This window comes from Polypterus senegalus, chromosome 5 (genome assembly GCF_016835505.1).
Source record: "Polypterus senegalus isolate Bchr_013 chromosome 5, ASM1683550v1, whole genome shotgun sequence".
NCBI classification, from domain to species: domain Eukaryota; kingdom Metazoa; phylum Chordata; class Cladistia; order Polypteriformes; family Polypteridae; genus Polypterus; species Polypterus senegalus.
Genome location: NC_053158.1, coordinates 58479125 through 58495385, shown reverse-complemented (window position 1 = coordinate 58495385; position 16261 = coordinate 58479125). Strand labels below are relative to the sequence as shown.

General features: G+C 35.2%; 1 long non-coding RNA gene across 4 annotated transcripts in view; it reads left to right on the top strand.

The window, feature by feature from the left end:
- LOC120530299 overlaps nt 1-16261 on the top strand; it is a 136306-nt gene that overhangs the window by 47999 nt on the left and 72046 nt on the right. For 2 of the 4 annotated variants that reach the window (XR_005633942.1, XR_005633940.1), the window contains exon 2: nt 1831-1902. The exons of the other annotated variants lie outside the window; for them this stretch is intronic. This is a non-coding gene — a long non-coding RNA (uncharacterized LOC120530299). The remainder of the gene's footprint in view (nt 1-1830; nt 1903-16261) is intronic. 4 annotated transcript variants of the gene reach the window in all.

Sequence of the window (16261 nt, the reverse complement as noted above, 5' to 3'; positions counted from 1 at the left end):
ATTATTATTTAAAGACAATACTATTCTGAAAATCTACTTAAAGTACTTAAACTACCACTTTATTTTTAAGTCTGCCCAATTTTAACCAGGGATGATATTTTTGTTTCTGTTTTGAATTCAAATGCAGTTTAAAGGCTTTTTTTCAGAAATTAAAACAGCTTCAGTTTACAATATTCATGTCCATGTCTATTATTTGATTCTGTAAGCCCACTAAAACACTTTTAAATTAAAAAAAAACATTTGCGATTTGGGGCAAATTACGTGTGCGATTACATACGATTAATCAAGATTAATTCTTACACAGCCTCTAATTAATTGGATTAATTTTTTAATCGAGTCCCACCTAATATATATATATGTGGATATATATATGTAGATTTATATATATATGTGTATATACAGTATATATGTAGATATATATATGTGTATATACAGTATGTATATATATATGTGTGTGTGTATATACAGTATGTGTATATATGTATGTGTGTATATGTATATATATATAACTATATATATGTGTATAGATGTATATATATATATATATATATATATTTATATATATGTTTATGTATGTGTCTGTGTGTGTATATATAACACTCATGACAATGACAAAACAATTACATTGACAATCATGTTACGTTATTTTCAAAATGTTTCCTTTTCTTTTCATAACTTCTTTAACACACTACTTCTCCGCATGCTGGTATTTTACTAGTATATATATATATATATATATATATATATATATATATATATATATATATATATATATATATATATATATGTGACAGATTAAGGGTTTGCTCGCACCCTTGTACCCTCAGACTACACGTCAGACACCAGGTAAAAGTCCAATAATGATATTTATTACAATAATAATGTGCACAAAGCATCCTCCACTCCCAAATACTCCAATAACAATAAACAATCACAAATAACAAATCCTCCAACCTCCCAGACGCTTAGCCACCCTGCCTCCCAACTCAGCTCGTCTGTCTGGGATCTCCCAGAGTCCTTTATACTCCTTGATCCGGAAGTGTTTGTCCCTCAGTCCATGTGACTTTGTATCACTTCCGGGTCAGGTAAAAACTTCTCTTTTTCTTCATCCCGGAAGCACGTCATTTCTTCTGTCCATGTGAGTGGGACGTACTTCCGGAGTGTAGGGAAAATAGTCCCTGGGCCTCCCTGCAGCAACTCCTGGCGGCCCCCATGGTATCCAGTAGGGCTGTGCATTTAAAGACCACTGTCCATAATTCCCTGCTGGCATTTGGGGCACCTCTACGCTGCAAGGAGGGCTCCATCTGGCGGCCTGGAGGTATTGGCCGGGGTACATGGCCGGCCATATCTTACAATATGTATATAATATATACACAGTATATATATTATGTTCCACATAAAATAACCTCAGCAGTGCCTTAAGGAAGCCACATGAGTGAAGCTCTGTAGAAAGTCATCATAGTTTTTTAAAAGGCTGACTATAAATAAAATTTGGTTATAGTTTTGTTAATTGAGTTAATCTAAAGCTTCAATTCCCAATACAGACAGCAAAAGAAACAGATGTTAAGCATAAAGACAATCACCATTTAAAATCAAGTGCAGAATCTAAAGCTCAAATTTAGAATTTGCCTTATCTTCAGAGTCAAGTACTATAATGCTATTCTTTTAGCGAGTTAGAAATATCAGTAAAAGCAATAGCAGCCCATTGCAAATACATTTTCTTGCCCTCCTACTTATTTGCTGTTTTCATTCTCTTCTTCTATAAAATGCTCCATTTCATCTACCTCCTGACAACTAATCTATTTTCCTCTCTGTACTTTACTCATGCAGGCACCCCATTCATGGCTGGCTCCTGCATTGTGCCCATTTTTGAAGCCCCCTTAACAACTTGAACTAGACAAAGTAGGTACTTATTGATATATTTATCATATCATATACTGCAAAAGACACTTGTAAAGTAAATTACATAAGTGGGGGGAAAAACACTATATATACACATGTGCGTTTAGGAGGCAGTCAACAAGCCCGGAGGTGGGTGAAATATCGTGAGACAAGGGGTTGATCTGTGGTACTAATGCCTCGCTCTCTTTTTTGTCAGACCCATAGAAGGATAGTAAAGTACGTATCATTATTCTGCCGCCAAACGTCACTTCCAGCTCCATCCAGTGACGATACTTCCGGTCTCCTGAAGCTAATGTCACTTCCTCCATCACATCAGTTCCGGTTCTTGTTGATGATGTTGTATCCATCATCTCCTGCCACCTCATTTCCGTCAGCTATTTTGTTCATGTATAAAAATGCCATCTGTTTTATTCATGTTTTTGATCACATTTTTTTGCCTCATTGGACAAGCTGCATTTTCTGCTTGTTGTGTTTTGCGTTGATCATTTCAAAGCCTGTAAAGCAGCTGTCATTTGGCCAGTTTGTGTCTCTGCCACTCACGTTGTGAACGGAAGGGATGGGGGACTGAATGCACGCTAAGGAGAAGCGGTCAGATCATCTGCTGGCTTCCTGCTGCTGGCAAGCTGCATGTTCTGCTTGTCGCCTGTCGTTATTTTAAGAGCTGGGAGCACAAGATGTCTGTCTGCCAAAAGCATTCCAACAACTGCTTGGTTAGATGTCCGTAAACTTGTTTTAAATGTTGTCTCACTGCCTTGACTTGCGTGTATCTTTCACGGGATGTCAAATTGCAATTTCTTGGCACCAAGTCTCATGTTTAAGGTCCCCGCGAGACGCTCCATGGCCAATCTCTTTCATCTCGCGGGTCTTTAAAGTGTCTTCCGAGAAGATCACATCTTGTCTCCCTTCCACCAAGATTTTTTTTTATAACAGAGAGATTTATATATTAAGAGTAATGGAGTTGTAGAAAGGAGAAGGAATCAAAATCAAATGCAATAAATGTAATTAATTATGGATTTATAAAGTAAGACTGGCAAATTCCACACTCTAGAACTGAAAACAAATGCATTCAGACTGATGTGAAGGAACCCGACGTACACATGCAGTCTTACAACTTCTTTCAAGTCTGTTTCACCACTGTACAGTATTTAATTTGAGAATGTCCTTGAACATTATTATGCACACTTGATATGACCACCAAAAGGATTATACTTACGTTTTATATACAGTATTTGTAACTTGTGGTATATATCTGTTACTGTTTTTTTTCTCTTATGTACAGTACATTAAAGTGGACTATACCTTTATTCATTCATGTTATGATTATGTTCTGTTTATAATTTTTTTACTTCTGTTTGAAAGCATATTTCTAAATGTTTATTTAAGTCTATTTTAAGTAAATTCTTTTTAGGATGGTGAAACTAATTCTGATATTAATCTTCTGCTTCACATTTATTTTGAAATGTTACAATGTTTTGTCTTTTTTTCATGCTAATTGGGTTAGAGTTCACACCTTGTGACATAACACTATAAAGATCACACTGTACACTTCCTCATCATCTGAATATAGCAAATTTTCTCTTTTACAATTACTAGACTATTTGTCCATCATTTTCTTCCTGATATTCAATTCTTTGTCTATTTACTTTGAATACGATTTTCGATTATGTTTTGGCTTTAAGTCTGATAAGATAAGTCTGATTTCCTGGTTACGTTACATTCCTGACATATATTTCATTTCCTGGACCTCAATTCAAATTATTTCAGCTATTCTTTAACAGAACACTACTGAAATCTGAGACTAATGCAGCAAACTTAATAAAGGGTACAAAAGAAGGAGTAGACGGTAACTGGAAAGATGTTATAACAGTGATTAGAATGAAAGCTAAAAAGGTGATAGAAGGGCTCTTTAGACAACAATGCAAAAAATGAAATGGCTAAAAGATTTGTTTGTGTTCACAATAATGGCATTTCAAATTAAAGTGCATACAGTGGAATATGCAGACACAGAAGGATCTGTATAATTTGACAGTCATTAATGGTAATGCTAAATGTGTTCAAGGTTATAGAAAACAAGGGCCAATGGCTGTTTCATAAAAAAGCTATACACTGAAAGAACACTTACAACTACAATACCTAACAAGAAGGAGGTCTCCCTTTGACTTTGAGAGCAGCCTTAACTTGCTGGTGCATGGAGTTAACAAGATCCTGAAAGTACAAGAAAGCAATACTAGCCAATGCCAACTCTGATGATTCCTATAATTATTACAAATTAGCTGGTAGTAAATTTCTACTCTAACAGGTGTGAGATTCGCCCGGACACCACCAGTCGGAGACCACATCTTTATAAAAGTCACACGTTTATTTTTCATTAATAAACACAATCCCAAAACACCACACAATGCACAAGGCAACAATCACCACAATTAGACTTCTTTCTCTCAGTCCTTGGCCGCCAATCTCCTCCTGGGAGCTTCGTCTTGCTCCCTCTCCCGACTCTAGCTCCTAGATGTCTGGGAGGCGGCACCTTTTATTCCTGCCCGGATGTGCTCCTGGTGTGGCAGAAGTGCTGCCCTTTGCCCCGGAAGCACTCCGGGCGTCCCTGGCAGGATACTCTGCCATCTTGCCAAGTGTGGCGGAAGTAATGTTCTCCCAGGTTCTAGGAGGCTTAAGACGCCCCCTGGCGGTGGCCACGGGTCCCAACGAGTTGGAAAGTCTCTCCTCCTCTCCCATGGTCCTCTCCTGCTCCAGGGCGGTTGTGTCCTCCTGACCTGGAAGCTTTTACTGCCACCTTCCGGACCCTCTAGGACTCCTGGCCAGGTAAGAACCCCAGCCGTCTGTGACACAGGTTATTTCCATTTCATTTTACAAATACTTGACTAGATTACAATCTAGATAATATTGGGAGTTCATTACATTCACTCTTACTGTGCAAAACCATACCATGACTTTCCTAGAGTTGTGTCATGGAATTTTATCTTGTCAAAAAGCTCATTTCTAAGATGGTTATAATTGTGGACTGAAGGAATACACTTGTGATATTCTACTGTAAGTCAAAATACTTTACTTTTACCTCTGTGTGCTATAGATCCATACAAAATATTTATGCCACAACATCACTAGAGTGTTCCCCACATTCTGGACTTATATACTTCATTGCCATAAATAAGCAAAAAACTTAAGACAAGGGAGAATTACTATTTTACAATGTCCATTGGTCTCTTCTTCGTCTGCCATCTAACTCAGACTTTAGTGATATTTTTCTTTCTTAACTTTTATGGTCTTAGTTTTAATTTATAAAACCAGTTTCTTAACTTTTTATAGGATTAACATCTTTTATAAGCATTGGCTATTGGGGAAGTTTGAAAATGCTGAATATGTAAGGGCATGGGCCTAACAGAACTTCCACCAGTTATTTACTTTACAGTGTTTTAAAACACTTTGTCTGCTGCTGGATATCTAGTAAACATTTGTTATCTTACGGCCTGTTCTGTTTTGGAGACTACTATTTCCTCTTTTGATGGGTTTTCTGGCTCCAAATTGTCTTCAGGGACCTCCTTTAGCTCTTCCTCCATCTACTTTAATTTCTCCTTAGCACTGTTAAATAGATCAGATTCCATCTCACAGATAAATTTCCTGTACCTCTTTCTAATGGTTATAAGGTTATAGGATTGTGTCAATTAAGCTCTCAGACTGTGCTTTACCATTCCACTAGGGACCAAAAGAGTGACACTACTCTGAGTCTTCTAGCATACCAATTATTATGGCTTTTTCCTTAGTTTTCTCGTCCCCGATCTCTTTTTTTTTAACATTTATAGCAAATCACTGGTGACTGTCTCTTAAATCTAAGACAAGGACCCACGTTAATTATAGCTTCATGTGTTGCAATGTGATATGTCTGTTCTTTGCACTCAATGTGATTTTCCTGACCACAGGTCCAACATAGCATTGGTCTACAAATGTGCAATACAAACAGCAGCTCCTGCCCGACTTACAGATAGTAAAGACATTAACATTAATTTTCCTGTTTTTTAAAGACCAGAAAAGTCTTTACCACCACCTTATAGTGGATGGTAAAAACTGAGATAACCAGGTGTTAAAGTCCTCAATCATATTCTTGCAGAATACATTATTACACTTATTACCTTGGTCTGATTGTGTGCTAAAATTTGCTAATTGGTATCATGCAGGTCACCAATAATTCTCCAAATGTTAAGGAGCAAAACTAAGGAAATAAATATGTTGCCTTTTCTCTTTTATGTACATCTGTAGTATGAGTGCCATTCCCCCATCAAACGCATTTAGTAGCACTTCCCTTCACTTTTATGTAAAAGTCCTTAGCTATTTTTATCTTTATCTTTATCCAATCTTTATAGGAGCACTCAGTGCCAAGGTTTGTACAGTTTATATAGCAGCATGCATGCTGTTAGTCTAAGAAAGCAGCATGTTCTATTTTCACCATAGGCATATGGAACATAGTAGATCTCATCAAGCACAGGGCACAGGTAGTGTCTTGCGAGCTGTGGTGAAGGGACAATTAAGGGGGAGACTAAGGGGACACACAGCTGATAACCATGCTTTGGTCTACACGATTAGAGGTGTCCGGAGGATGTCACTTCTGCCCTGCCACCACAAGTCAGGCCATTTCCAACGCAGAACACATATAAAGCACTGAAAGTTAGTGTTCATTGATGGATCAGAATTGCCTGAAGAAGCAACATTCACAAGACATAGCAAAACTGGTGGATAGGCATTCTTTTTCTACATTTTTTTAAAACTTACTTCCATTAACCTGGACATTAAACAGGACTCCCTGTGGGACCTCAACTGTTCTCCTGACTTTCTTCTCATTTGTTTAAAATCTACAGATCTGACGTAGCAGTGGATTTATAAGGTTACCAATGGCGCCACAGTCATAAGAGATCTGGTGGCTATGCCGTCAGCACAGGTTTTCGTTTAGTTTTAGGATATGCACTCACACATTAACACACACACATACTAATTGATACCGGGTGAATTATCAACAAACAATTAATCTAAAACATACATCTTTGTCATGTAAGAGGAAAACTGAAATATGCAGAAGAAAAATCATGCACACTTGGGGTGAACATACAAGTTACAGACTGGGAGATCATAGGACAGGATTAATTTCAGGACTCACCACAGACATTTACTACTGAATTGCAATTACTCATCATAATCAACCAATCATTATTTACTAACTGGGTTTTCAAGTATTCTTATTGAATCCTATATTACCTTCACTTTTTAGTTTCCGACAACTGTGGTTCAAAAAGAAATGTTTGGTGATGGGGTAAAAAAATTCTCTGTTAAGTTCATATTTTGATTTTACAATGTTCAAAACACTGAGAAAAAATGATTTTAGCATGGAGTCTATATTTGTGTGTGAAAATTCTAAATTGATTTTAATGTCATAAAATTAAAAATTTTGTTGTAAAGTTATGCATTTATTGGATTGTGCAGAGCTCTTGGATGGCTACAGCCCAGCAAAGAGAGAACATTTTAGAACAGCAGTTTACAAGATGTCAGCCCAGAATGCCAAGACCTATGTACAACCGTACCTCTCAACAACACTGGCCTATCATCTTCAAACAAGTCCATTGTGTTTGTCTTGTTGTAAGTGTAATAAAAGACAGGAAACAGAGGAAGGTTTTGGGAATCCACCCTGTATAATGACAGGCAACACAAAACAGCTACGCAGAATATTCATAAAAGACTGAGTCTCAAATAGACTGAGGAGAAAAGGTGCAGGCTTTTATAGTTGCTTTGCAGGAAGAGGCAGGAGCTGAGGGGGATGGCGGAAGTGAGGTCAGTAGGTGGGCATGGCCTGGATAGGAGGGCAGAAGTTGATGCTGATTTAGCCCGGTTTCCCTTCTGTAGAAGAGGAAGAAGAGAGGGCAGTGCACTTTATTAACCCTCAAGCTGACATCTTACCCTCCGTTAAGCCCTTTCACTGCCCTCCCATTTGAACATGTGTGATATAAGCTCCAAGCCTCTTGTTTTTGGTCTAGTTTGGTCCAACACTTATTTCAACATCTTTCAAAAACAGTTTAACCTATGTCCAACTATAGAAATAGTTTAACCATGATTTTTGCAGTCTGCTATGTTTAGTCATGGGGCCAAACTTTTGCACAATTAGTTTCTGAAATGCATAATTTATTTAAATATACATGTAGACGCAAACAAGAGCATACACACACAGGTAGTTACACACTTAAAGAAATTTGTTAGTGAATAAAACAGAGCTTGTTTTCTGTATGAAGGCATACACTGGATAATGAAAGTAAACAAATGAACACACCCAAACACACACACTCGACAATATATCTGGAAAGGTCAACGGCACAAAAGCATTAAGCCACCACCAATCTACCAAACTGTCTATCTACACAGCTTGTTTACCTCATTTGACTCAATATGTTTAGTTTCAAGTTAATACTATTTAAGTTGTACATTTGATTCAATTTCCTGGTAATTTTACTCAATGTTTATTTGTGCACTTAATAAATATTATATAAGTTAATGTATTTGATTCTTTAGTATTGTGCAGTACAACTGATTGCATTCTATTGTAAAATCTTGCATTGAGTGATTTCCTGTACTATCACTTAAGTGTAATCTACATGAAAGTACAATGTGGACCATTACTCACCAATTTTTAGCAATTAAAAGCTAAAAATATTTAATGTTTTGTGTTTCACAGAAAAGTCTGCAATTTGATTTCTCAAAATGTTGTTTTTCTCTGTTTTTAGTGGATCATTTCCAGCAGCAATAATCCAGTGAGGTTCTCTAAGTGGGTTTAGGCAACTAAATGTCAAATTCTGTCATGCTTTTATGTTTTATCAAAATTATATTATTCAGTGATGGAATATATGGCAGGTGCTGCTGCCTACAGGTCAAGGTTCCTATGATTGATTTGCACAATCACTCCTAACACACCAAGCCAGCCTCTTTCAAAGTTTGTGAATATTAGATACAAGTTAAGAGGCCACACAAGTTGTAAAAATATGAATATATTTTTTTTTTCAACAATGTGCTTTAATTCCAAAATTGTTTAACCTATTTCATCTTCTTGGTCATCCTCTTTTTTTCTTTTTTCAATTTTTACTAAATGCCATTTTTCTATAAATATTGGAAACAGCATTTAAAAGAAATGTTAGATTAATGTCTTTGGATGACCATGCTTTAGATGATGCTATTATTGCAAATACAGCCAAATCAGCATTGGCCAAATTGAGCTAGTTAAGTTATTACATCAAACTGTAAGTATGAATATTTGAAATATGAAATATTATAATATTTGTAAATTGAAATATCTTAAAACAATGTTTTTTTATACTTAGTATTATTATTAATTTTAGGCACCTTGCCAGTTTGCATATTTCCTTCAATATAACTGGAAAAAGCAATTTACTCCGACAAGCTGGAGATGCACCATGTAGTATGCATTTAAACATAAAGTATGACAAATGACCTACATGTTAAAATGAATTATGATGGGTTTAGGGTTTTCTTGATCAAATTTTAAAACATACTGCAGTTAAATTGCACAAGTCCCCATTCATTTCCATCTCTTAAAATATGAAGTTCAGGTCTCAATAAATACTTTAAATCTTAAAGCTAATGAATTGGTTATTAGCTTTGAAATTCAGAGGCAAGTATCTTGATTAATTTCATATTCTGCCGTTTTTTCTTTTTGTTTTTTTTTAGTTATTCGAGCAATGTGCTTTTTTTTTTTTTACAAATACTTTTGCTAACTTAAATCTAAAAGATTTAAATTACCAAAAGATTTTTTTCCTTGCAAAGTATGACCATAATGATGAATCATAATGGTAGTTATGCTGATGTCTTTTATTAAACCTAACAAAAAACCTAATAATGTTATTCTTTCCAAATACTGACAATAAAATTTTACACAGTAGTATCCCACATAATTATGTAGTAATTAATACATATCAGTAAGTGAGATAAAAAATAACAAATATTTACATTTTAAACACATATTATTTGTGAGTGTCTATTAGTATTGTTATTAAATATTTAAGATATTTTAAGTCTAAAATAAAAATCCCTATGACAAAAATTGAAAGGTATGTAGATGGTTAAAAATAGTATTCAGCTAATGCTCCGGCAACCAAGGGTAACAAGGGATAGATATTTGATGAGACTGTTTATCTAAAGCTGTGTATTCCAGAAGAGCACTTCGCTGAAGTGAGTCCATGGTCGTGAGATAAACAGGCGTCATTGAGAAGGGCTGGAATAGCCTCTGGAATGCGTATGACATGTTTTGAAATTGTGTTTCCTTAACTGGCCATTGAAGTGCTTTAATAGGAATTTCTTCTTTCATTTCCCTCTTCGGCTCTCTTGTTCCTATGAATTAGTATCATATATCAGTACCAACAATACATTATAGAGAATGAAGTGGTGTTTGTGTTCCAGCATGTACATACAGTATGTTATGCTTAATTGTCAAAAAGGGTTAAATGAGTTAGCATATCTGTTTTGCTTAAATATTAACTTAATTTAGAAAAGTCTCACCTTAAATATATGATTTTGTGTCAATGCACCAATTTTCAGCATTTTGAAATCTTACTACTCAAGGAGAAGAATCTGTAAATAACAGTATATTAGATAGTGACTTTAAAATACGTCCATTTGTTTTCTGAGTCGTTTCACTGGCTTTCAGTTAAGTTTAGTATACTTTACATTACACTGAAGAATACTGTAGACAAATAAGTTCATACTGAGCAATGAATAATTAAACAAATATACAGTATAAGATAGAGCAGCCGAATTATAATAAGATACACTCAACAGATAAAACACCTATTTAAAAAAATAAGTCCTGAAGTTTGTTTTAAATGCATCAACTGTATAAGATTGAAAATTGTGACATGGTGTGTAATAATAACATTATAATGTAACTTGTTAGAAAGACTGAAAATACTGTTGTCATGGAAAACTTTATATGTATGCAAAAGATGCTAATAATACAGTATATCCAGTATTTACTAGGAACCCGTGAAAGAGCAATAATAAAGCAGTAACAGTATTCTGTATGCCCCATTTTTAGCAGTAAATTGTGCATTCTGTAATATGTTTCTTACTTTATTTGAAGCACCAACAAGCAGATCATAGCAATAATCAAGATGAGAAGTGACCAAAGCATGCATAAGCATTTCAGTAGCATGACTGGCAAGAGAAGGTCTAATTTGTGAAATCTTCCTAAGTTGAATGAAATCAAGTCTAATCAGTTATATTCTCAACAGGAGTCTTAAAAGGTAAGTTAGAATCTAAAATGACACCCAGGTTCCTGACTTTTGAAGAATGAGTGATAATGTAACCATTAACATAACACTAAAGGTGTCAACTAATTTAAAGAAGAGTCTTATATCCTATTATTAATTAGTAAAACCTCAGTCTTGTCTCCATAGAACACCTTCTGTTATGCGGTTTAAAAGTATGACAGATTGTAGATCTATATGGTTGTATCGGAGAAGACGATCACAGTAAGCTGCAACGGCTGTATTAGTTTAGGTACTTTGAAATGGAATGCCCAAAGCAGCTCCAACTAATATTTTGAACTGGGTATTTGACCCCTGTTTTACGAGTATAAAGTCAGGTGCATATTCAAAGCTACTTTTTCAAACAATTTTGCCACTGATCAGAGCTGTAGAGTGTTCTATTGACTCTGCTGGAATGTCAAAGGATGGATGTCCAGAGCAGGGAACTGCGTCACCTGAACTGGAGTGTAGTAGAGTCTGTTCCACCAGTTCCTCGATAATTTCAAAAATAGTTTCATCTATATCGGAGTCTAAAAGGGCCGCCAACATTGTAATTTCTTCTGATAAATCTTCAATTCTCTCTCTGAAATAGGTAATATCTTCGGCAGAATCTATTTCATCGGCAGTAGTAAGCATTTTTCTAATTAATTCTTGTGCTTCAATTCACCAATCAGTAACTAGAGGGCATGTTAGAGCCCACCCTCTCAACTTTGACGAGTGAAAGTGACAGTTTTATTTCAAGTCGTATTTCATAACGGTTTGCAGGAATGTTACAGACAAAATTAAATAAATAAATAAGCAACAAAAAACATTTTTTGACACATTTATTTATTTATTCTCTCATTTCATGACATATTTATTTATTTAGGCTCTCACTTTATGACACATTTATTTATTTATGCTCACATTTCACAGTACTTTTATTTATTTACGCATTTATTCATTTATTTAATTTTGTCCAAAATATTCCTCAATAAAATACAGTGTATTGGATTCTGTACTTCTTTGAAACAGGGTTATCATACTGTAGACATCTTTTCCTTAAAGTAAATGGAGCACGCATAAAGCTTCCATAATGGCTTTGTCAGATTTAGCGCCATCATGCAGTCCTAATCAGTAGCTGCAGCTCAGCTCCACTCTCATCAGTGTAATATTGTGTTCTTGATACATTCCTGATATTGATGTACTTTCATTTTAATTTTCAAATTACCCTGACTACTTTTAAATGAGGTAGGTTTTTCATAAGTCTTCACTGGTTGTGCTGCATAGTATCGACTGAGAAAAGCCTAAACTAGAGAGGCTGTCCAGTTATGATCCGATGGAATTTCAAAATTTAAAGGCTGAGGCTTTGCCCATCAGGAGTCAGCCTCAACTCTCCAAAAAGGTCCATTAACAAAATTAGCATCACCTCTAAACTCGTGTAGGCGTCAGAGCCTGCATTGGGCCAAGAAATTAGTTGAACAAATTTAAATTCAAGAAACCTACAGTTGGGAGAGAGGAAAACCACACAAACTGCTGGCCCATGAAAACAAAAAAAAAAACCCTTTAAAATAAAAAAACAAAAATCATTTAGCACAAATTCCCAAAGCAAAGGCAAAATAGTATGCATAAAAAAACAACATTGTAATTTTAAAATCAAGCCAAGATCCAAACACCAGAAAATGAATCAGTAAGCATTTCCAGAAGAAACCAAAAATATTACTAAGTTATTTTTCATAATTGTACATTTATATAATGGATGTTGCATGCTATGTATAACTGTTGTTAACTGTTCTGAGATGACAAGCAACTAAGAATTTTATGTTATGAAGTACTCATGACAATAAACTTGATTTGACATGCTGTATTTTGATTCATTTCAACAAGTGGCTAACCTAGCAGAGTTGGAATCTGTATCCATTATATATGCAGCATATAAAAGTATACAGTAGAAGTTCACTGCTTTGTTTAAATTGTTTTTCTGTTTATATTTCAACATTGTGATTTGTATTTATGCTGCATTTCTATACTGTATTTGCAATTATTGTATGCCTTGCTGAGTTTTTATGTGAAATTATACTTTATCATTTAGCTCCATTTAGAGTCAGTAATTAACTTAACATACATTTCATTTGAATGTGGAAAGAAAATGGAGTAGTCTGAGAATGCCCACATATGTAAAGAGCATGGTCAACACAAACAACAAGCGGAATAAAACTCACAGCCTGTCAGGCAGCATATGTAACCATCATGCCATTCTCCATCTGTAATTTGCATGTTGTTTTATTCTTTTGAAAGAAGGATATATCTTTATTTCATATTTCTTGCTGGCTAGGATTAATTTTTCTATGTTATATGTTGCTGTTTAAATCAGGTAGTCTATAATATTACTATAACTATCAGTGTTAATAAGGAAGTACATCATTGTCTGCATATGTGTAGTGACTGTGGTACGTGAAGATCTGCATGACAAAGGGTTTTTCTGTAATTAGACACTCTAATCCATAATAATGAATTAATCTATTGTAATATGTTCCACAAAATGTTTGGAGTTATTATATGTTCTGTGGCGGTCAAAACAGTCCTGGCTCCATATCATACACAAAATCTTGTTTTTATTACAGTTGCTAATAACTTATTTATTTTACTTTAGGGGGCATTAGCAATGTGAAAGGATAAATAAACCATGCTCTATCTCTCAATTTTGCTCCAGAATTCAACTGAAGTTTCCTCTTCATCTGGAAGCTCTGTTAAAGCTTTTTTCTAGTGCAATATTTTCAGTTGGGCTCTGAAATATAAAGCAGAACTGTAGCTTGGCATAAGGAATTCTTCAGATTATCAAAGTAAGCTTGCTTTAGGGAGGCACATTACACTCTTTGAGGTATTACGCTTGCTCATACTAGTAAGAAGCTTGTTTCTAGCAATTTCTTAGAATTGTTGCTAGTTTTTGGCCTTTCTGATGTTTGACTGATAGTTATGTGACTGTGTCTGTTGAGAATGAACTGAAGTGAATGAGACATGGGATTGAAGCGACCCATCCTTCCACCGATTACCTAAAATGTTGTCCTGTTCAGAATCGTGGATGGCAGAATGAAGCTATACATTACTATTTAAAAATGGATTGTGGATGTGAAAGATATAGCAATTAAAATATCATTGGCAGTCGTAGATGTGTATACAGACACACACACACGTATGTATGTGTATATATATATATATATATACTGTATATATATATACTGTATATATATATATATATATACTGTATATATATATATATAGTAATTACAGTATGGTTGAGTGAGCTAAACAGATGGTACATTGCTTTTTCACAATGATGTTGAAAGAGCTAATTAGAAGTAACAGTTTAAGAACTAAAGAAGCCCACATCTCAAATAAGAGCCATTGTTCTTGCGATGGTATTTGTGTCTTTTGAAGAAATTTAAAGAAAAGAAACCAATAGAGATCTACTGTATATTTATAAAAACAAAAGAAACACGAGTGAAATCACCTTTTTTGCCAAGTAAGCAACTGTGAGTAATTAAAGGGTATTTCTCTGCTTTACAAACATAATACTAATAATTATTTGCATTTACTGTATATATTATATATATATTTTCTCACTACTCAAAGCGCTCAAGGGACCAAAAGAGCAGGGTGCCTATTAGCATTTACGGGAATCGAACCAGCAACCTTCCAATTACCAGTGCAGATCCCTAGCATCAGAGCCACCACTCCGCCTGGTAAACACATCCTTAGAGACATAACTGCAGAGTTAAAAGGAGGTCAGCCCCTAAAAATGTTAATTATTACTGCAGTTAGTACACAATAGCTGTTCACAGGTAAAGGACTGTAAAGTTCAGAAAAGTGTGCCTAATGTTCTGACAATTCACTGCATCAGAGCAGTGTACAAATATTTTTTATGGTTCATCTGTGCTAGGATTATGGAGGATAGAGAGTGTGAGCAGGAGATAAATATGACTTTTTGTGTAAAACTCCTTAAATCCTCTACCAAGAGCTTCAAAAACGCTTCAAGAAATATTGGGTAATAGGAAAAAAATTTTGAAAGCATAAGTGAACTTATGGCAGTATTTTAAAGAGACAGCCACTTTCTCTACCTTTCATTATTTAACTTTCCTTTCCTAATGTAGGCTACATGAGAAATGAGGTTATGCTCCTTTTCATAAAAGACTTATTTGTGGAATGATGTTGTCTTTAAACTTCAGCAGTGAAAATCCAAAGGAGGCAGCTAGAAAAAACAGTTTTTCAAATGGGAGTACTGCATATGCAGATAAAATGTGCTTCTTTCTTTAGAGCAGTGACATATGCTTACTTGCCTATGAGAAATACTTTCATTACCATATTTTTCATAGCATGGTTACATGTTTTTGAGGTTAGCACAAAACATAATGTTTGTTAGTTGCTCAAAATATTCTACTCCTTAATGATTCCATCCCTAACCTTAACTGATAAATCCACCAACGGGAAAGTAGAACAATAGTAAGCACGAGAGAGCGGTAATAAATGCACTGTGAGGAACACAGACTTCAGAGTTGAGTTCATATAAACATTTGAATATGTGCTTATATACACAGTATCTTTATATGTAATACACTACCATGACTGTTCGTTTGTCTGTCCGCAGGATTTCAAATCACCTGTAGTTCACACACCATTTGATATATTGACCTGAAATTTGGTACACATATACTACGTGACGTCTACTATCCGCTTTTGGGGTGATGATTGACCTCCAAGGTTATTCCTCATTTTATTTTTATTTTATTTTATTGTAGAATCAGCATTGGCCAGCAGGGCAGCCATGCTGCGCATGTGTACAGGCACTGTTCTCATTCCCTACCACCTTCGCTGTCACTTCCCCTACCTCTTCATATCTTAAATCATTCTTGAGGCAGATTGAAGATTTAAGTGCCAGCTTAAGTGAAAGATTAAAGAATTCCAACACAAACACTGACTTAATCAGTTTTAACGCGGAAAGATGAAAAGAAGAGGGACGCTAGGGAGGAGAAAAGAAGAGCTGCTCAGGAAGCAGCAAGCGCATCGGCCTCTGAGCA